The following is a 22,876-nucleotide window of genomic DNA, read 5'->3' on the forward strand; positions in this document are numbered from 1 at the left end:
GAAACGTGTTGTTTAATTTTCATGTGTTTGTGTTTCTTACAGTTTTTTTTCTTGTAATTGATATCTAGTTTCATAACATTGTAGTCAGAGAAGATGCTTGATACAGTTTCAATTTTCTTAAATTTACTGAGGTTTAATTTGTGACCCAAGATGTGGTCTATCCTGGAGAATGTTCCATGTGCACTTGAGAAGAAGGTGTATTCTTCTGCATTTGGATGGAATGTCCTGAAGATTTCAATGAGATCTATCTTATCTAATATATCATTTGAGACTTCCTTATTAATTTTCTGTTTTGATGATCTGTCCATTGGTGTGAATGGGGTGTTAAAAAGTCTCCTAGTATTATTGTGTCACTGTCAATTTCCCCTTTTATGTCTGTTAGTGTTTGTATTATGTATTGAGGTGCTTCTATGTTGGGTGCATAGATATTTACAATTTTTATGTCTTCTTCTTGTATTTATCCCTTGATCATTATGTAGTGTCTCTCCTTGTCTCTTCTAACCTTCTTTGTTTTAAGGTCTATTTTGTCTGATATGAGGATTGCTACTCCAGCTTTCTTTTGCTTCCCATTTGCATGGAATATATTTTTTCCATCCTCTCACTTTCAGTCTATATGTGTCTTTAGATCTAAAATGGGTTTCTTGTAGACAACATATATATGGGTCTTGTTTTTGTATACATTCAGTCAGTCTGTGTCTTTTGGTTGAAGCATTTAATCCATTTACATTTAAAGTAATTATTGATGTATATGTTCCTATTGCCATTTTCTTAATTGTTTGGGGTTGATTTTGTAGATCTTGTTTCTTCTGTTATGTTTCTTGACTATATAAGTAAGTCCCTTTAACTTTTGTTGTTAAGCTGGTTTGGTGGTACTGAAAGCTCTTAACTTTTGTTTGTCTAAAAAGCTTTTTATTTCTCCATCAATTTTGAATGAGATCCTTGCCAGGTACAGTAATCTTGGTTGTAGATTTTTACCTTTCAGTACTTTAAATATATCCTGCCATTCCCTTCTGGCCTGAAGAGTTTCTGCTGAAAGATCAGCTGTTAAGCATATGGGGTTTCCTTTGTATGTTACTTGTTGCTTCTCCCTTGCTGCTTTTAATATTTTTTCCTTGTGTTTAGTCTTTGTTAGTTTGATTAGTATGTATCTTGGCATGTTTCTCCTTGGATTTATCCTGTATGGGACTATTTGTGCCTCTTGGACTTGATTGACTATTTCCTTTTCCATGTTGGGGAAATTTTCAACTATAATCTCTCAAAAATTTTCTCATACCCTTTCTTTTTCTCTTCTTCTAGGACCCCTATAATTCAAACGTTGGTACATTTGATATGGTCCCAGAGGTCCCTGAGACTGTCTTCAGTTCTTTTCATTCTTTTTACTTTATTCTGCTCTTCAGAAGTTATGTCCATCATTTTATCTTCCAGCTTACTGATTCGTTCTTCTGCTTCAGATATTCTGCTATTGATTGCTTCTAGAGTATTTTTCATTTCAGTAATTGTATTGTTTATCTCTGTATATTTATCCTTTAATCCTTCTAGATCTTTGTTAATTGATTCTTGCATTTTCTCCATTTTGTTTTCAAGGTTTTTGATCATCTTTACTAACATTATTCTGAATTCTTTTTCAGGTAATTTTCTTATTTCCTCTTCATTTGTTTGGACTTCTGTTTTTCTAGTTTGTTCCTTCATTTGTGTAGTATTTCTCTGCCTTTTCATTATTTTTTTTTTAACTTATTGTGTTTGAGGTCTCCTTTTCCCAGTCTTCAAGGTTGAATTATTTCTTCCTTTTGGTTTGTGCCTTCCTAAGGTTGGTCCAGTGGCTTGTGTAAGCTTCATATAGAGTGAGATATGTGCTGAGTTTTTGTTTGTTTGTTTGTTTTTCCTCTGATGGGCAAGGCTGAGGGAGGTGATAATCCTGTCTGCTGATGACAGGCTTGTATTTTTGTTTTGTTTGTTTAGATGAGGCGTCCTGCACAGGGTGCTACTGGTGGTTGGATGATGCCCAGTCTTGTATTCAAGTGGTTTCCTTTGTGAGAGTTCTCACTATTTGATACTCCCTAGGGTTAGTTCTCTGGTAGTCTAGGGTCTTTGAGTCACTGCTCCCACTCTGAAGTCTCAGGGCTCGATCTCTGGTCAGGAACAAAGATTCCACACGTGGTTTGCTATGGCATTAAGTGAGATTAAAACAAATATCCAAAAAAAAGAAACCAAATTGTTCTCCATAGTGGCTGTACTAGTTTGCATTCCCACCAACGGTGAAAGAGGGTTCCCTTTTCTCCACACCCTCTCCAGCATTTATTGCTTGTAGACTTTTGGTGCACTGGGACGACCCAGAGGGATGGTATGGGGAGCGGGGAGGGAGGGGGGTTCAGGATGGGGAACACGTGTATACCTGTGGCGGATTCATGTTGATGTATCGCAAAACCAATACAATATTGTAAAGTAATTAACCTCCAATTAAAATTAATAAATTTATATTAAAAATTTTTTAAAAAAAGAAACCAAAGTTGAACCCCAGACAAATGGCAGTTACAAATCAGGCAAATAATAATTAAAATAATGGAATATATACATATACACCCATGAGCAAAGTCAAAACAGTCTAACAAAAATAAGGTGCAGTAGATTGACTCAGCGAACAAAGGAAATTAAATTTTTTATTTACTAGTTAATAACAAAACTAACTAAAGCCCAAACTGGAAAACAAAAGTAAAGCAAGGTGCCAAGTTGGGAATAAAGCAGTGAAAACAAAACTAACAAATATGTTGAGAGGAAAGAAAAGAAGAAATAGATATACAAAGCTAAATAGTGGTAGATGAAGGTTTATATACATTAAAGATTAACTCCAAAGAGAAAAGAAGAGTAGGAAAGGCAAACAAGGAATAAATGTAGAAAAAATATAATAAGTTTTAAAAAATTAAAATTTAAAAAAAGAGAAAAGAAAAAAACAGAAGAAGAAAGAAAAAAGGGGGAAAAAAAGAAAAAGAAAAACCCCACAGAACTGCAAAAGCCCAACACAGAGGCAGAGGTTTATAACAACAATAAAAAGTGGGACTGATATACATATACAACCGTAAGCAAAATCAAAACAGTCCAACAAAAGTAAAGTACAACAGAGTGACCCAGTGAACAAAGGAAATCAAAAATTATATCTACCAAAACAAAACTAAGTAAAGCACAAACTGGAAAGCAAAACTAAAGCAAGATGCCAATTGCCAATAAAGCAATGAAAATAAAACTAACAAATATGTTGAGAGGAAAGGAGAGAAAGAAAAGAAAGAAAGAATAGATATGCAAAGTTAAATAGAGGTAAATAAAGAAGATTTATATGCATTAAAGATTAACTGCAAGGGGAAAAGAACAATAGGAAAAGCAAACAAAGGAATAAATGCAGAAAAATAATAATAGGTTTAAAAAATTAAAGAAAAGGTGGGGGGAGGAAAACTCCACAGAACTACAAAAGCCCAATGTAGAGGCAGAGGTTTAACAACAATAAAAAATGTGACTGAGAAAACAAAAGCTGAAAAGCTTAATTGGATTTCTTAGTGCCAATAAAATCGACAACAACAGAAGGGGGTAAAAAGGAAAAGGGGGGGGGGGGGAATCCAAAAAAATCTGCGGAACAAGTCAAAAAATAAGAATAATAAATGTTTCTCTTTATTCACTGCTGTCAGAGTCCTTTCCCTCTCTGGGAGTCAGAGTCCACCTCACCTCCCTAGGATGTCCTCCAACACTGTGCTGGTCTCTGGACCTGCTGTGGGGGCGGGTCAGATTCTAATCTGGTCCTACTCCTGTGTGTTCTTGCCTCCAATGTCCGCAGCTATCAGAACTAGCGTGTTTTCTTTCGTGGGAGCTCTCAGTGGCCTTTTATATATTCTAGAAACAGAGTCTGCCTAGTTGATCATGTGGATTTAATCTGCAGCTTGTACAGCTGGTGGGAAGGTTTTGGGTCTTCTTCTTTAGCCACACTTCCCCCAGGTTTCAATTGTGGTTTTATTTCCACCTCTACATGTGGGTCGTCCACTGGGGTTTGCTCCTGAGGCTGTCCTGGAGGATTTGAGTTTGCCCTTGTGAGGGCCAAGTGTGGAGGTGGTGCAGCTGCTTGGGTCACAGGGGTTCTGGCAGCACCAGGTACTCAGAGGAGTTGGCAGCTAGGGCAGCAGGAAATACAGTGCTCTAGAAGGGTAGGGCAACCAGTATTGGCCAGTATGCTCCAGTATTCTTGCCTGGAGAACCCCCCTCCCTGATAGAGAAGCCTGGCAGACCACAGTCTACAGGGTTGCAGAGAGTCAGACACTACCAAAGCAAACCTGCACACATAGAAGCAAGACTTTTTTTGCCTGTGGCAGCTCTGCCCCAGTGAGAGTTGGGCATGAAGGTGGCACAGCTGCTTGGCTTGCGGGGACCCTGATGGTGCCAAGTGTTCAGGGACACAGACTGCCTCAGCAGCAGGAGTTATGGCCCTATCAGAGTCTTTTTCCAAGACTCTTGTAGCTGGCAATCAGAAGGTCTCTTTGGCCAGTCTTTCTCCATACCTCTGCTATTCAGGCACATAGAAGGGCCCCCTGGCTGAGGTCCTACTCTGTAGATCAGCACATCAGGCACTTAAAGGGGCACCCTGGGTGGGGTCCTACTCCATAGTTCAGTGCATCAGGCATTTGATAGGCCAGCCTCTCTATTGTTTAGCTGCCAGTTCTGAGGTGTGGGGAGAGAGAGGCTATGGTGATGGCTCCTCCCCCTACACATGACTCAGCAGTATCACCTTGCTTCTATGGCTGCCTGGCTTTCCTCCACCTGCATTTCCTACCACAATCTCCTCCCTCACATCCCCTCAATCCATGTCTCCGCAGTCAACAGCCCATGCCCTAGGATTGCTCCACAATCCCTAAACTCCAGCTCCCAGCCGCTGTGCCTTCCAGGGGAGGAGCATTCCTGTCCAAGGTATGTATGGCTGCAGCAAGAACTGTCTGATTCTCATTCCATTTAGGCTGCCACAGATCAGCTGTTTCACTCTCAGTCTTAAATGTTTTCCTCTGACTCAGACAAATGTCCCAGTGTGGGGATTGGACCCCTGCTTCAGTTCCCCAACCAGTCAAGGGCAGGCCCAGTACTACTAACACTCCTGTTTCTCTACCTAGTTCCTTCATCTTACTGAGTTTTGCATGGTTCTATATATTCTTTTCCACTGGTCAGGTACTCCTGTCCACTCTCAGTTGGTGTTCTGCATGCACTTCTGTGTCTGAAGGTGTATTCCTGATGTATCCGTGAAGAGAGATGTACCCCACGTCCATCTACTCCTCCGCCATCTTGTTCTCCCGTCCTTGTTCTTCAGAATCACGCCAGTGGTTATAAGAATGAACGAGGTCTACCATCTTTTCTCCTCACTCCATTCTGTCAATTATTTTCACTTTTGTTTCCATCATTACTGCTTGCTGCTTCTTAGCATTGCCAGCTACATCACCACTGCTTTTACACTCGCTTCCAGAAATCCTGGGCTTGAAATAGAGATATTGTACCTCTATAGTCTATACAGTACTGTACAATAAAGTACACAAAAGCTCAACCACTTGTAAAGGATGCATGCACATGGCAATATATGCCAGACACGTTAATTAACTTACATGACTGGACACATGAACACATGTTCATGTCTTTGAAAGTTCGAAAATTGAAGGTTCATACGTAGAAGACTTACATACTTAAATATGTTCGAAAGCTAAAGCAAACCAAGTATGAAGAACAAAAGGAAAGCATAAGATCAATGTATCACCAAATAGTAAACATCAATAAAGATATAAAATTATAAAAGAATTACATTATAATTATATATTATAATTTTATATTATAAGAATGAAGTACAAATTCTGAAGTCGAAAAATACAATAACTTAGATAAAAAGATCACTAGGAAACTCTATAGGATATGTAAGCAAGCAGAAAAAAATCAGAACCAAGTCAAAGATATGTCTATTTAGATAATCCAGTCTGTGGAATGGAAAGAAATTGTAAAAAACAGAGTTTTAGAAAACTGTGGGACACCATCAATCACACTAACATACACATAATGGATTCCAAGAAAGAGAAAAGAGCAAGAGAATATCCAAAGAAATGATGCCAGGAAATTTCCTTACCTAGGTTTTTAAAGAGAAACCTCATCTACAGTCAAGAAGCTAAAGAAATCCCCAATATGATGATCTCAAAGAAATTCACACCTAGGCTTATCATAATCAAACTATTATTTAAAAGACAAAGAGAAAATCTTGAAAGCAGAAATAGGTGACTCATCACATAAAAGAGATTCCCAGTAAGATTTATAGCTTATTTCAGAAGCCATGGCAGTCAGAAGACCCAGGTGACAAATTCCAAGTGCTGACAGGAAAAGCCTATCAACCAGGAATTTGACAACAGCAAAGTCATTTTTCAAATATAAATTAAGACATACTCAGATAAACAAAAACTGACATTTGTCTCTTACAGATCTGCCCTATGAGAAATACTAAAAAGAGTCATTCAGACTGAAATATTTATGTGGTAAATAAAACCATACAAAAAATAAAGACCAACAAATGTAACTAAATATGTAAATAAAAAGGACAATTTGAGCATTTTTTTGTTTATGACAGTTTTTTCTCCTACCTGATTTTGTATAACCAGAACAAGGCTATAATTACAAATCTGTGTCAATGGGCACACTAAATATGAAATGAAATTTGTATAACAATAACAACACATGGTAGGGGGAACATAGCTATGGAAGATCAAAGAGTCTGTATACTCTTGAAATTATATTGGTATTAATACAAATAAGATTATATAAATTAAGGTGTCAATTATAATGCCCAGCAAGAGAAAGGATTATGAGTGAATACTGTGAACAACTGTGCAACAAAAATTAGGTAACAAATCATGCCACAGCCCTGCACATCCCAGCCTGAGACATGTGTCCACTGGTGTGCATGAATGCTGGGTGCTGGAACATGGGGTTTGGAGAGCAGACCCAGGGAACAGACTACTGTTGGCTGTGAGTAGAGAGCTGAGGTGATGGAGCAAGGAGCTTCATAACCAAGAATGCTTGTTGAGGAAGGGCAGATTGCCGCAGAAGCGAAGAACCATTATTGAATGACACACAAAGGGTGGGGCCCCTGCTGTGGCCTCTGTCCTCATGTTTTGGCTCCTGCTTCCCTGAGCACTAGAGAGGGCTCCCATAAGCTCGTGTTCCCCCCCATCCTCATCACTCCCTCTTTTACCTCCTCCCCACCTGGGTGGCCCACTTGCCCCATCCTGCCTCAGCCCTCTCCTGCCTGATGAGCTTGCACATCCCAATTGCCACCACGGCGCCCGCACTCCTGGGTGGCCAGCTCACCCTGAGCACTGCACCCCCCCCCTCCCACCTGGATGGACTTGTGTGTTCCAGCAGCCTCCAGAGCAGAAAGCTGATGGGTCAACCGCATGCAGAGGTGGGGCTGAAACCATAGCTGAGCCCTAGGGGCCTTGTGACTAAAGAAGAGCTGAAATCTCTCTTCAAGGCTGTGTGAACCATGGATTATACCTCCACTGATGGCTTCGTAAATTTAGTACCTATAGAACATCCAAATAGACAAGTGCACCCTCAAAAAAAAAAAAAAATGACCTAGATAGACAAACTTCTAGAAAGATACAAACTGTCAAAATTGACTCTAAATCTTCGTCTGTGACCCACTTTGGGAAGCCACCCCCAGCACTGTCAGCTGCAGAGCCATCCTACAGCTGCTAGATGCATACTGGCAAAAAAAAAACATCAGTGTCAAACCCCTTGTCTCCCAAAAATACGGATGCAGAGAGCTCACAGTGTTGCTGCAGAAACCGTGTTGCTGCAGAAAATCCAGTGACACTGTGACTGGCCTTCACACAGAAAAAGCAGAAAACACAAAGACAACTTCTAACTTTCATCCTCCAACCCCACTTCTGATAAGCAAACTTAAATCACATTCAGAACCCAGTTTTACAGAAAGCCTGGATAATGTGGGGTTCTCTTTTCTACCTCTGCAATACGAGAGTCTCATTGAGTGCCTGCTCCCCATATCCACCACAATTTCTTCAGTTCAGTTCAGTCACTCAGTCGTGTCCAGCTCTTTCATTATCATGCTAAAACCATGGGTCACTCATCAAAAACCCCAGTCTCCTAAAAGCCTTTGTTTCACTGTTACTCAGTTACACTTACTTAGTGATTCATAAACCTTTGTTGTTGTTGTTCAGTCACTCAGTTGTGTCCAGCTCTTTGTGACCCCATGGACTGCAGCACACCAGGCTTCCCCTGTCCTTCACCATTTCCCAGAGTTTGCTCAAACTCATGTCCGTTGAGTCGGTGATGCCATCCAACCATCTCATCCTCCGCCACCCCCTTCTCCTCCTGCTCTCAATCTTTCCCAGGATCAGGGTCTTTTCCAATGATTCAGCTCTTCTCATCAGATGGCCAAAGTATTGGAGCTTCAGCTTAAAGCATCAGTCCTTCCAATGAATATCAGAGTTGATTTCCTTTAGGACTGACTGGTTTGATTTCCTTGCAGTCCAATGGACTGTCAAGAGTCTTCAGCACCACAATTCAAAAGCATCAATTCTTCGACACTCAACCTTTTTTATGTCCAGCTCTCACATCTGTACATGACTACTGGAAAAACCAAAGCTTTGACTCTAATCATAAACCTTGGATTGATCCAACTGTCCCCCACCTCTGCATATAACTCATACTTCCTGACAAAATCACCAACCTCTCAAACAAATTCATTATAAATTCACACTACCTAACCTCAACCAATCTTTAAAACCATTCAGCAGTCAATTATTTGGATAATATCTATAGAGTTCCAAGTATTTTGCATGTTTTAATTCAGTCATCAAAAACAATCTGTGAGATATGTATCATTATCCCCATTTTACAAACTAGAAAACAAAGACATAGTAAACACTAAGCCACTCACTCAAAGCCACACTGGGAATATCAGAACCAGGATTCAAAACCAGGAAGTTCGGCTCCAGAGTCCCCTTTTTCATAATTCTCACATGCTCCCAATGCTCCATCCACCCCATCATTCTGAAAAATGACAAGACGTATTTCTCTGGGAAAAATAGAAATCAGAAAGTGATGCCTTCATTTCAGTTCAGTTCAGTTCAGTTCAGTTCAGTCGCTTAGTCATTTCCTACTCTTTGCAACCCCATGAATCGCACCACACCAGGCTTCCCTGTCCATCACCAACTCCCGGAGTTCACTCAAACTCACGTCCATCAAATCGGTGATGCCATCCAGCCATCTCATCCTCTCTCATCCCCTTCTCCTCCTGCCCCCAATCCTTCCCAGCATCAGAGTCTTTTCCAATGAGTGAACTCTTCGCGTGAGGTGGCCAAAGTACTGGAGTTTCAGCTTTAGTATCATTCCCTCAAAATTTTAGCTGTCCTGAATTGATTTATATTCATCATAACTTTCTCTTGTCCCACAGAAGATACTGTTCTTCTACTGTGGAAAGTCAATACCTTCACCTGTGCTTCAAGTCCAGTCTGCTCTCACCTCTTCTGGAATACTGCTGTCTTTTACAGTTCATCTTTCTCTGGGATCTGCAACTGATCCCTCTTTGCTCACTTCTTTCCTGAAGCCCTTGAGAGTTCTCAGCACACTCAATTCTTGACTTCACCCTTAACCACATACCTGATCTATTGTCCTAATTCTTCCCCTCCCTCATCACAGTCACACTTGTACACTTGCTTTAAGACACTCGCTCCTCAGCTTTCCTTCATCAGGATTCCTTCAACTTCAAAAAGTGCCCACTAACTGCTCTAGTATTTGAGACTATTGACTTGTCTTTCCTTCTTAAAATCTTTTTTCTCTCAGTATCTTTAATATCAACACCCTAGATCCCCTCTTTCCCATTTGCTGTCTTTCTCAGGTTTCTTTGCTGGCTCCTCTTTCTCCACCTCTGTTCCTCCCTCAAATGTTGGTGCTTCCAAGGGTTTGGGGACAGTCTCCATTTAATCTCAGTTTTCATTCTCTCACTGGGACATCTACTGCATGGGCTTCTATTATCATTCACATGCTGCTAGTCCTGGGTGTTCATTGGAAGGACTGATGCTGAAGTTAAAACTCCAGTACTTTGGCCACCTCATGTGAAGGGTTGACTCATTGGAAAAGACCCTGATGCTCAGAGGGATTGGGGGCAGGAGGAGAAGGGGACGACAGAGGATGAGATGGCTGGATGGCATCACCGACTCAATGGACATCAGTTTGAGTGAACTCCAGGAGTTGGTGATGGACAGGGAGGCCTGGCATGCTGTGATTCATGGGGTCGCAAAGAGTCGGACACTACTGAATGACTGAACTGAACTGAATTCCAAACTCTGTTTCCCCACCACACACCCTCTACAAAGCACTAGACCCTGCATTCAACTCTGTTAGTAGACATCTCCAATGGGGCTCAATTCAATGTGTCTAATGTTGCATTCATTATCTTCTGCTTCTAACCTATTTCTGTGTTCCTACTCTCAGTCAATGGCCCACCCCAGAAGCCTAGACCTTGTTTTCAGGTCCTTTCTTTTCCCCCACCACCTAGGGCAGTTAATCAAGTGCAAATAACATGTCAGGTCCTGGGCTAAGCATCTCATATGCAATAATTTTATTGTTACAATCTTAAGCGAGAAGAAAGAAAAAGTGAAACTTCAGTTCTTCCTAATACTTATTATGTCTTCCTTGTGGTTCAAACGGTAAAGAATCTGCCTACAATGCAGGAAACCAGGTTCAATCCCTGGGTTGGGAAGATACCATGGAGAAAGGCTTGGCTACCCACTCCAGTATTCTTGCCTGGAGAATTCCATGGTCAGAGGAGCCTTGCGAGCTACAGACCTTGGGATTGCAGAGTCAGACATTACTAAGCAACTAACTTTTTCTTTCTTTCAATGCTTATCATGGAGAAGAAAATGGCAACACACTCCAGTATTCTTGCCTGGGAAATCCCATGGACAGAGGAGCTTGGTGAGCTACAGTCCATGGGGTCACAAAGAGTCGGACACAACTGAGCTTGCATGTATCATCATCAGCACTTATTGTTGTTGTTGTTTTTGTTCTGTTACCGAGTCGTATCCAACTCTTTGTCACCCTATGGACTGCAGCATGCCAGGCTTCCCTGTGTCTATTGAGTTGGCAATGCTATCTAACCATCTCATCCTCTGTTGCACACTTCTCCTCCTGCCTTCAATCTTTCCCAGCATCAGGGTCTTTTTCAATGAGTCAGCTCTTGGCATCAGGTGGCCAAAGTATTGGAGCTTCAGCTTCAACATCAGTCCTTCCAGTGAATATTCAGGGTTGATTTCCTTTAGGATTGGCTTATTTGATCTCCTTGTTGTCCAAGGGACTCTCAAGAGTCTTCTCCAGCACCACAGCTCAAAAATATCAAGTCTTCAGCATTCAGCCTCCTTTATGGTCCAACCCTCATATCTGTACATGATTACTGGAGAAACCAAAGATTGACTACGCGGACCTTGTCAGCAAAGTGATGTCTCTGCTTTTTAATACACTGTCTAGGTTTGTCATAGCTTTTCTTCCAAGACAGTTCTCCTGGGTTTCCTTACCCTACTGCTGTCCACCTGGGTGCCCTTTCCCAATAAAATCTCTTGCTTTGTCAGCACATGTGTCTGCTCGGACAATTCATTTTCGAATGTTAGACAAGGGCCCAGTTTAGGGCCCTGGAAGGGGTCTGCCTTCCTGCAACAAATGGCGACTCTGGTGGGATTCTTCTTCTCTGAGACTGACATCCTGACCACTCAGGGTACTCAGGGGCCAGCTTGCCTGCCAATGGACCAGACCCAGCAGCCGCAACTGGGACCCATTTGTCCCTGGTCTCCTCCTGACGTGGACAACTGGCCAGAGTGCCCCGACCGGTAAGGAACAAGAGACTTTATTGACCTCTCTCCCCTTCCCTCTCTCTTTCCTCTCCTTAACCCTTCCTCTCCTTCCCTGTTTTTCTGGTTCCCCGGTCCTGGATGCAGGAATCTGATCAAAGGGCCCTCAGCCTGAGCTGAGGTTTGGAGACAGATCACCTCCTCTTGGCAGAGAACTCGAATTCTGGTTCTGGTCTGGTCTGATTTCTGGTAGGGCCAAATTCCAGTCCTCCCTTATCTGGAGGCCCAGGGAAAAGTCCCATAACGCCTGGGTATCTGTAGGTGGCAGGAGACGTCTGTAAGGCCACCCCTTTCACCCCTCCTCTCCCGCCTCCTCCCCCTTCTTCTATCAACCTGGCTTCCTTTCCTCCCTTGAAATCTTTGATGTTAGTACTTGGATCTGAAGTTCTGTGTCTCTATAGGAGGTTTTCTGAGAGACTATATTCTTGTATTTAAGGGCTTCCCTGGTGGAGCAGAGGTTAAATTGTCTGCCTGCAATGTGGGAGACCTGGGTTCTATCCCTGGGTCAGGAAGATCCCCTGGAGAAGGAAATGGCAACCCACTCCAGTGTTCTTGCCTGGAGAATCCCATGGATGGAGGAGCTTGGTGGGCTACAGTCCACGGGTCGCAAAGAGTCGGACACAACTGAACGACTTCACTTTCACTTTCTTTCACTTTCTTCCAAGGATCAAGAATCTTTTAACTCATGGCTATGATCACTGTTGACAGTGATTTTGGAGCCCAAGAAAAGAAAAATGGCCACTGTCTCCATTTATTAAGAAATATTATTAGGGAAGAAATTTAACAGAGTTCACTAAGTCATCACACTTTTTCTGAGCTTTCCTTCCACCTTTTGTGACTGCCTGAAACAGGTTCCTATCCCCACCCTTCTCTGTGGCCCTTGATCAGTGGAGATGTACCTCTCTACATCCCTCTCATCACACTATATTGCAGTATTCTTTTTGTAATATATGGAACTTGGTGAAAAACAAGATGAATTATCCTTCTCCCACAGGAAAGGAGTGCAGAAGCAGCTATAGCATGTGTAATCAGGCAATGGATGTACTCTTTGTCTAGTGAGAGAGGTTAGAGTGTATTAACTGATTTACCTTTTTCTAACCAAAAAAGTTGAAAATTTTCCCCTACACAACAATTTCACTGTCCTTCATGTATCCACAACCATCATTATCCCCTGTACAAACAAAGAAGCCTGCTATTTGTTCAATCTTTTAATTCAAACAAGGCAAGCTCTGTCTCTTCTATCTCCTCCCTTCAATCTCCCCAGCTCAGCCAGCAAGTTCCATCTGCATCAGTTAGACTCCCAAAGATCAGAGGGAACCAGGAAAATCTATCAGGCCTAATCCCTAATCTCTGCAAACACACATGCACACACAAATACACACAGCCACACACACAGACAAATACGCATATGAATACAAGTTGAGAATTATCCCAACTTGAATTTTAAAATGATTCAAATTTTCAGTTTTGGCTGATTGCTAAGGAGGATGGATCCGAAACTCGAGGTAAGTACTCAAAGCCAGGATAACACCTACAGAAACTAACAGGGCTCTGTGCCACCTGTGCCCTGCCCTGCGTTTCAACACATTTTGTAGAACTTGACTAAATTAATCTCCAATTCTTTAGATTACTTCAAGAACCTCAATGTTCTTCCCACAATATGGAATCCAAACATTTTAATCTGAAGTTCATGTCCTCCACTGGTATATAAAAGTATTTTATAAAAGAAATGTTTGACATTTTTCTTATAATCTTGCTAAACTTACTTAGTAGATCTAGGTTTTCTACATAGACAAGCTTGTTGTCTACAGATAATGATTGGTTCCCCTCTGCCTTTCCAATCTATATTCCCTTATTTCTTTTTCTTAGAAGACATAGTGGGGGAATTATAGGGGGGATTTGCATAAAACCCTGAAAAAAGGGCAAACCAAGTTCAAGCAGTTCTTTGAAGACAAGACTGGCAAATACCAAGAACTAGCTCATCCAAAACCCATTACACCCCTGATCTAGAATACCTTCCTACACTGCAATGACAAAAAGCTCAAAACTACATTTTTGAGACTCCTTGTGGCTAAGTTTCCTCCAAGACATTTATTCTCCCATACATAATATATTTATTTGAAATTGGGTTTTATTGGGGTCTAGGCATGCAAGTCAGGAAGCAACAGTTAGAACTGGACATGGAACAACAGACTGGTTCCAAATAGGAAAAGGAGTACGTCAAGGCTGTATATTGTCTTAACTTATATGCAGAGTACATCATGAGAAACGCTGGACTGGAAGAAGCACAAGCTGGAATCAAGATTGTCGGGAGAAATATCAATAACCTCAGATATGCAGATGACACCACCCTTATGGCACAAAGTGAAGAGGAACTCAAAAGCCTCTTGATGAAAGTGAAAGTGGAGAGTGAAAAAGTTGGCTTAAAGCTCAACATTCAGAAAACGAAGATCATGGCATCCGGTCCCATCATTTCATGGGAAATAGATGGGGAAACAGTGGAAACAGTGTCACACTTTACTTTTAGGGCTCCAAAATCACTGCAGATGGTGACTGCAGCCATGAAATTAAAAGACGCTTACTCCTTGGAAGGAAAGTTATGACCAACCTAGATAGCATATTGAACAGTAGAGACATTACTTTACCAACAAAGGTCCATCTAGTCAAGGCTATGGTTTTTCCTGTGGTCATGTATGGATGTGAGAGTTGGACTGTGAAGAAGGCTGAGTGCCGAAGAATTGATGCTTTTGAACTGTGGTGTTGGAGAAGACTCTTGAGAGTCCCTTGGACTGCAAGGAGATCCAACCAGTCCATTCTGAAGGAGATCAGCCCTGGGATTTCTTTGGAAGGAATGATGCTAAAGCTGAAACTCCAGTACTTTGGCCACCTCACGCAAAGAGTTGACTCATTGGAAAAGACTCTGATGCTGGGAGGAATTGGGGGCAGGAGGAGAAGGGGACAACAGAGGATGAGATGGCTGGATGGCATCACTGACTCGATGGACGTGAGTCTGGGTGAACTCCAGGAGTTGGTGATGGACAGGGAAGCCTGGCATGCTGCGATTCATGGGGTCGCAAAGAGTCAGACACGACTTGGTGACTGAACTGAACTGAAGGCATGCAACGGCACCCCACTCCAGTACTCTTGCCTGGAAAATCCCATGGGTGGAGGACCCTGGTGGGCTGCAGTCCATGGGGTCGCTAAGAGTCGGACATGACTGAGCGACTTCACTTTTACTTTTCACTTTCATGCATTGGAGAAGGAAATGGCAACCCACTCCAGTGTTCTTGCCTGGAGAATCCCAGAGACGGGGGAGCCTGGTGGGCTGCCGTCTATGGGGTCGCACAGAGTCGGACACAACTGAAGCGACTTAGCAGCAGCAGCAGCAGGTAAGGTTTTTCTGGCATGGATGCTGGCAGAGATACCAAAGCTGTGATGTAGCAGCTACTGATCTTGCTGATTCTTGTTAGTGGCAGAGGCAACAGATCTCTTAGCAGCCCAGTTCTGCCATGTGATTCCTGATGTCATTTCTGGGATCTCTGGCTTGAGTTTGCTTCTTCAGTCCTCCCAAAAAAATCATTGAACTAAAATATATTTAGTGAAGTTTTTTTTTCCTGAAACTTGCTATAGAGAATACTGTACTGAACAACTAAAAACCTTAAAATATAATGAGTTATATCAAAGATAGTTGAAGGTGAAAGAAAGAAGCTAAAGGAAAATAAAATATGGAATTTCTGTCTGAGCCAGATGGTTTTGAAGGCCATTAGGTGCTGGTATATTTTATTTAAATATTTGCTAGAGTACCAAAAGTGAAAATAAAAACAGTTACGCCATTCTCTGTGAGGCAATTGGAGAGGAACTCTGTTTTGTGAGGTTGGGACAAAGAGAAACCACAGTAGAAGAGAAGGACCCCCAGAGATGGGCAATGGGGGTTTCCTGTCCTCAAATCACTGAAAAGGGCCCCCATGTCTATGAAAATGAAATGAGAGCCCTGCCCACGGCTAAATTCTGAAGGACTAAGGATGGGAGAAGTTAGATCCATAGAAAAGCTGGGGCACTGCTTCATCTGTTCTTGCTGAAGTTACATAACAGACAGTGGCCATAATCTTCAGGCAGTCAGTGGCAGACAGGTGACTAAACCAGCAGCAGCATCTCTCACTTGTCTAGCACTTTCCACTTTACAAAGCACTTTATTGTAATACAGCCACATAGCTATCATCATGATTATCTTCCCATTTTTCAGATGAGAAAACTGAGGATCTAAAGAGGTTAGTGAATACACTGAAAGTTTGAAAACTAAGTGTGTGGCAGAGCCAGGCCTCGGGCAGGCCCTAGCCTCCAACCACTGGTCTTTCCAGATCCAGGTCCCTCTCAGTGCAGTGAATCTCCCCATGAAATGGTTTCAGATCTTGTGAAGCCACATGAGGAAGAGCGAGGCCAGACTTGTCCCAAGGAAGCCTCCCACCTCCCTCTCACACTGCAGGTAGAGGAACTAAGGCCTCTGGCTGTGTCTCAGCAACGTCTGAGCCCCACAACGGCCCTTGTCCAACTACAGAAGCCCCCTGTCCACTCGTGTGTCAGGCCCGCACCTTCAGGCTAGCCCAGACCTGCAAAGACTGCAGGAGAAGCCTCACTGGTCTTCCAGCAGGGCCTGGGGACCCCCACTGTCTGTGAGCTGCAGGCTGGTGGACCCTCCCTCCTTCCTGGGGCAGTGAAATGTCCTCCTCAGGAGTCTCATGATCCTACTTTCGCAGGACCTTTTCATCTTAGCCTTAACATCCATCCCATTAGTCACACCAACTGCATTACCTTTTAAACCTGGAGAAGCCCCCCTGGTAGAGGGACTCCTGGGAGGGTCTCCATGACCTGGGAGGGTCCCTACCCCACCTCAGTTTGTAGGTGACACTCACTCCAAACACAGTCAGTCGGGCCTCTTTCTACTGGGCTACCTTTATCACAAGGCTTCCCTTGTGGTTCTTGGCTGGACAGGTTCTCAGCATCTCTCTTCCGTCCAGTGGGGGAGGACAGACCACAACACCCAGCACAACCTTCTACGCACCCCAGGGGCTCATACCACACCATTCCACTCCACGTGCCTATAGAACCTTGAGACCCTCCCATGGGGGGCACAGAATGGAGGAAGAGCCCCACTGGAAGCAGATAACTGGGAAATACTTCCCCATTTAAGATGGTAAATCCCCATCCTTTATGGATCTAAGAAAAGATAATATATACAGCAGAATCCCAAGTTATTCATTTATGATAAAGGACCCTCCAGTCTGGGGACGAGTGTCAATCCAAGGACTCGAGACACCCTCTTCCTATTAATAAGGTCTCTTCCCAACACAAAGGGGCTTTCTGAGCACAAACCTGTGATGGTCAGTGTGGGGGCTATTTCTCCAACACTCAGGAACAGCCTGAAACTTCCTGAACCCACTGGGAACACCCCTCAGGTACAGGTTGCTGGTGAACCTATCCTGGGGAAATGCTGATCAGTGCTGCTTCTGTATTGACCAATGCCCTTCAGTTATAAACCCTCTCTAGATGTCTGCTGTTGTGGGAAAGCCTGGTCTTTAAAATTAGACAGAATATTAGTATACTGTATTGGTGTTTTAAAAATAAAATAAAATAAAATAAAATTAGACAGAATAAAGTCTGAGTCTCGTCTCTTTCACTCTGAGTCACCCTGGACAGGTTGCCGAGCTTATCTGAGCCTGGGAGTTATCACAGCATTGGTCTTCCTTCGGGAGTCTGTGAGTTTCATAAGCAGGGCTCTGTGAATGCACTCAGTGAGGTTCACTGGCAGATCTTAAACAAAAACACCAATTTTAAACTGAATCCCTTATCTATGAGGTACTTCCTCCACTATGAATGTGATGGTTTTACTATTAATACAACCAAAGTTGTAGGGGCGCCCCCTTGTGACATTACAGCTTCTTATTTTCTTTAAAAAATAAAATTGTCTTTGATGGTGCTGAATTGGAGAAGGAAATGGCAACCCACTCCAGTATTCTGGCCTGGACAATTCCATGGACAGAAGAGCCAGGCGGGCTACAGTCCATGGGGTCACAAGCAGTCAGACATGACTGAGTGACTAACACTGATGGTGCTGAATAACTATGATGGACACCCAGTACTTTCTTCAACCAACTCATTTCTGCACTTTAAAATATGAGCTATTGAAACCTTTTACAGTTAAAGAAAAATGTGAAGGTACTTCTAAGCACATTTACCCACACATACAGCAGATTCTTTACTTACCAGAAAAAAAAAAATCTTAAGCAAATGGATTTTATGTATATATATATATATATATAGCCATAGGACAGGAACAAACAGGTCACAAAACACTCAGATACTCTCATATGAAGTAGAAGAAAACATGGGATAATTGAGTAAGTGTCTTCTTAGGTTTACAGTCTCTGGAGTGGAGATTCGAGTGCATACCATGCTCCCAAGTAGACTTAAAAACTGAAAAAGGATCCATTTATCATAATATGAGCAGTAGAGCAGGCTACCCAGGTGACTCAGTGGGTAAGGAATCCTTCTGCAATGCAGGAGATGCAGGAAACATGGCTTTGATCTCTGGATCAGGAAGATCCCCTGGAGGAGGGCATGGCAACCCTCTCCAGTTTCTTGCCTGGAGAATCCCATGGACAAAGGAGCCTGGTGTGCTACAGTCCATAGAGCTGCAAAGAGTTGGACATGACTGAAGCAACTGAGCATGCACAAGCAATACAGCAGCATCCCCACCTGAACCTGGAAAAATAACTAGTACTAATTGCTCCACCTGTCACTATATTTTGAGCCTTGAAACAGTTTTGATCCATATCCTAAAGCAATCCACATTATAAGCTAAAATCTGTTGTTCTAACAAAATTTAATTGCAGGAGTCCAATAGGCCTTGCATGCCTCAGCCATCTGCTCCACATTTTCTCCCCAGCCAGGTGCTTCCTGGCATCTTTCATGCAGTTAACACTGAATGCTTACTCTTTGCTAAGACTGAGATTCAGCACTTGAGATGCATTATCTTATTAAACCTGAAACAACACTATGAGGTAGCCATGATTATTATATCCACTTTACAGATGAGAAATTGAGGGATAGAAAAGCAAAATGACTTGTGCAAAATCCAAGGCTGAAATAACAGTTTAAAGGATTTAAACCCACATCAGTCTGGTACAGGGGCCCTTTAAAAGTGGGAATTAATCCAAGTGTCAATTCCCTTCAGTTTCACTGTGCATGAGCTAATTAAGAGTACCTGATATGGTTTCTTCCATCTCAGTTGGAGATAGTCCATTAAATTGTGTCTTTTTCACTATGCATAAATCCCCTGATTGCAGATCATGGGGCACTTGATCTTCATCCAAATACTGAGATAAGTTTCAGAAACAAACTTAGAATGTCCTTATAATAATTAATCTTTACATTAATATTGTATAATGTAACAATAAGGAACTATCTGGGAAGTGAGTCTTAGTAAATACAGACCTCCATTAACAGAATTGGGACTTAACATTCATTGAAACATAATCTTTTTTTCTCTAAAATTACCCTAATTTCTACTCAGTATAAACAAATTAAGACTAATTTGTTTGTAAAATAAGGTCTAATGACTTTCTCCCTTTTCAAGGTCCCCAAAATACTGTGAGCTTTCTGTACCTGTTAGTGAGTGGCCTTCCTAATTTATTTGATAAAGCTGCTGGAACTGAAGAATTTCCAACCTCTCAAGGGAACAGATAGAAAATATAAATGTTTCAATTCTGCTTACAGAGGTATAATTTACCATAAAATTATAACCATATTCACCAGTTCACCAGTCCTATGTAACTAATTCTTCCTGTTAAACAGTTTTATGAAGCCATATTAGAATCCTTTAATTTCTTACTCAGCTCAGCATTATGGTCTCCAAACCAGAAATTTATATTTATCCAAAAGTCCTTTCTGTAAATTTTTGAAGAGGAAGCAGTTTTGCAAAGGCCTCGGGATAAAACCGTAACCATTTATAATGACAGAAGACTTAAGGCACATTTAAAATTTGATTATCATGCAATTGACAAAGAAGTTGGTTACTGCTGCGACATACAATGCTTGTAGATAATAGCTAGAATTATAACTGATAACATTTTACCAGGACATATCAGATTTTTAGGAATTCCATATAATTTCTAGAATATCTATATTAATAACACTTACCATATGATATAAGAAGATTTTTTTTTACTGATTCAATAATGCTTCCCATGTAATTTAACATACCAAATAAACCTAATTAGTTTAATATCCCTCTTTGGGCTGTTTCAGGAGCCCGTTGAAGCATCCCAAAAATAGCTAGAGGTCAAAGGGACTTCATTAGAATTTTATTCATTTATCTAGGAAGTTTTGTCAAAAAAATAAAATATCAAAAGGATTTAGAACACTCAGTCAGATAGAATCATAGGTCACTGTGAAATAGTAGTTATTTACTTAGCCAAAGTGACAATAAAATATTTCAAAGACAAATATAGAATAGATTACTTAAAAGGTAAAGAACTTAAAACCTGTTATCAAAGGCAGTTTAATATTTTAAGAAAATTTGTCCTCTTAACAGAGAGAAAAGCCAAATTCAAGTTTTCCACCAGCTTACTTTTAAATTCATTCTAAATTTAGCATTCCTGACCATGCACAGAACTCTTTTCTCAGGGTCCACTTCCCACAAACCTTCCATGACTTTCTGTATCCACCACTTTATTTTTTCCATCCAGAAATAAGCAGCTCTAAAGCACACTAACTTTCTTTTCTCTAATAAAATGAAATTCCATTCCTCATACCTTTTTACTGAAAACATACATCCTATCTTTCTGCTGTATACTGACATGTTTCCTTTATTATTCCTATTAACTTTAATTACATGTTCATATTAGAGTCCTCAGCTCTGAAAGTCTTGATTTCCCGTGAAAACTAAGAAGTAAGCAATAATGAACTATCCTTTACATTAGCACTCTGAAGATCAGTGAACATAAATATCAGTGATAATTTCTAAAAAAACATTTGCTTTCTAGTAGAGAACATCGCAGAATAGCACCAAACATATTCATTACCAGTCCTAAATACATCTGAGTGTGTGCTTAGTCGCTCAGTCCTTTGAAAAGTGAGGTCAAAGTCGATCAGTCATGTCTGACTCTGAGACCCCTTGGACTATACAGTCCATTGAATTCTCCAGGCCAGAATACTGGAGTGGGTAGCCTTTTCTCTTCTCCAGGGGATCTTCTCAATCCAGGAATTGAACTGGGGTCTCCTTCACTGCAGGCAGATTCTTTACCAGCTAAGCTACCAGGGAAGTTCAGTCCTTTAGTTTCTCTGTAAAAAGAAGCCAATGTTCAGTAGTTAATGTTTCAGCATCATATTTTATTTGGAAATGATGTAGCTATTATTCAATAACTTTCATAACTTAATTTAGCACAACGGGCTTCCCTGGTGGCTCAGAGGTTAAAGCGTCTGCCTGGAATGCAGGACACCCAGGTTCGATCCCTGGCTCAGGAAGATCCCCTGGAGAAGGAAATGGCAACCCACTCCAGTACTCTTCCCTGGAGAATCCCATGGAGGGAGGAGCCTGGTAGGCTACAGTCCAGGGGGTCGCAAAGAGTCAGACAGGACTGAGAGACTTCACTCACTCACTCACTCATAGAATTTCAAGTTATGAAAATCTGCAGAGACTATTTTAATAGCTGTTTCTAAAACATAATTATTCTTGATAGGAATTAACTAAAATCTCTTATCTCATTTTCATTTTCTTTCCTTAAAAGTTTCTTCACATCAAGTTACTTTCCTTGCTGACAAATTTGCAACAGATATGATAAGATTTTTATTTAACTTATATTAAACTAGGTGCAATAAAAGTATTACACTTGATATTGATGACCTAAAAGACATGTCTATATTAATTAGATCAACAAATAAACCTTAATACCAGGTATTAATTTAACACTGAATATTTCCCAGTTGACATGACCTGAAATTAATTCTGGCCAGTTACCTTCTGTATTTTTTTTTTAGAAAGTATTAAAGTGCTTAACTTCCTTTAATTCAATTAAGTATGGCTCACACACTAACTTTGATAATACCATCCAAAGTGAAAGTGAAAGTAGCTCAGTCATGTCTGACTCTTGGCGACCCCATGGACTGTAGCCCACCAGGCTCCTCTGTCCATGGGATGCTCCAGGCAAGAATACTGGAGTGGGTTGCCATGTTCTCCTCCAGGGGATCTTCCCAACCCAGGGATCAAACCCAGGTCTCTCGCATTGCAGGCAATACCATTCAAAGGTAAAAACAAAGATAATGCACATATAAACATACAGACAGACACGAGAGATCCCATATCTTCATTTTCTAAATTTAGTCATGAATCAGATATCACAGTATAAAGTTCACTAACTTCTAATTAACAGTTGAAATAAGTAAATTTTTTTAATGTTTCTTCCCCTTTTATCTCCTGAGTCTCAGAACTTAGAGATGGTCTAGATAAGATAAATGTTCCAGGAAGCTCTGGTATCAAGACAGAGGGAGAGAAAATCAAGTTCTCCTAGTAGAATTTGGTCCCTCAGGATCAGAATTCTGATAAGACTTTTTTTCCTTCAAGCTTGCTTTCTCTACCAGTTGGGCATTAAACAAAGGTCAGTTAACCTTCAACTGGCATTGAGTACTTAATTGGTACAATTGAAGATTCATAATTTTCACAGATACCCCCTTTCCTTTTTTATGGTTTTGAAAAGGGGTGAGCCAGTATAACAAGGGCCTTTGTATGGAACGCGGATCAACCAAGATTGTGTCTTTTGACTAGAGTAGCCAAATCCTCATTTAAACCATCTAAAAAGGCAGAGATAAGCAAGGATCATTTTGGTGGTTAGAGAATTATTTAGGTGTCAAGCCAGAATTTTGCTTCAAAGTTTAAAAAAAAAAAAAACCTTCCATAATAG

At 41.4% G+C, this 22,876-nt stretch overlaps 1 non-coding gene across 1 annotated transcript; it reads left to right on the forward strand.

Moving 5' to 3' along the window:
• Positions 1–21,371: 21,371 nt before the first annotated feature.
• Positions 21,372–21,444, forward strand: TRNAS-GGA (transfer RNA serine (anticodon GGA)). Its single transcript has one exon. It is a non-coding gene; the product is annotated as a tRNA-Ser (tRNA).
• The last annotated feature ends 1,432 nt before the right edge of the window (positions 21,445–22,876 follow it).

The sequence above is a fragment of the Bos indicus genome, chromosome 3 (genome assembly GCF_029378745.1).
Source record: "Bos indicus isolate NIAB-ARS_2022 breed Sahiwal x Tharparkar chromosome 3, NIAB-ARS_B.indTharparkar_mat_pri_1.0, whole genome shotgun sequence".
Taxonomy (NCBI): Eukaryota; Metazoa; Chordata; class Mammalia; order Artiodactyla; family Bovidae; genus Bos; species Bos indicus.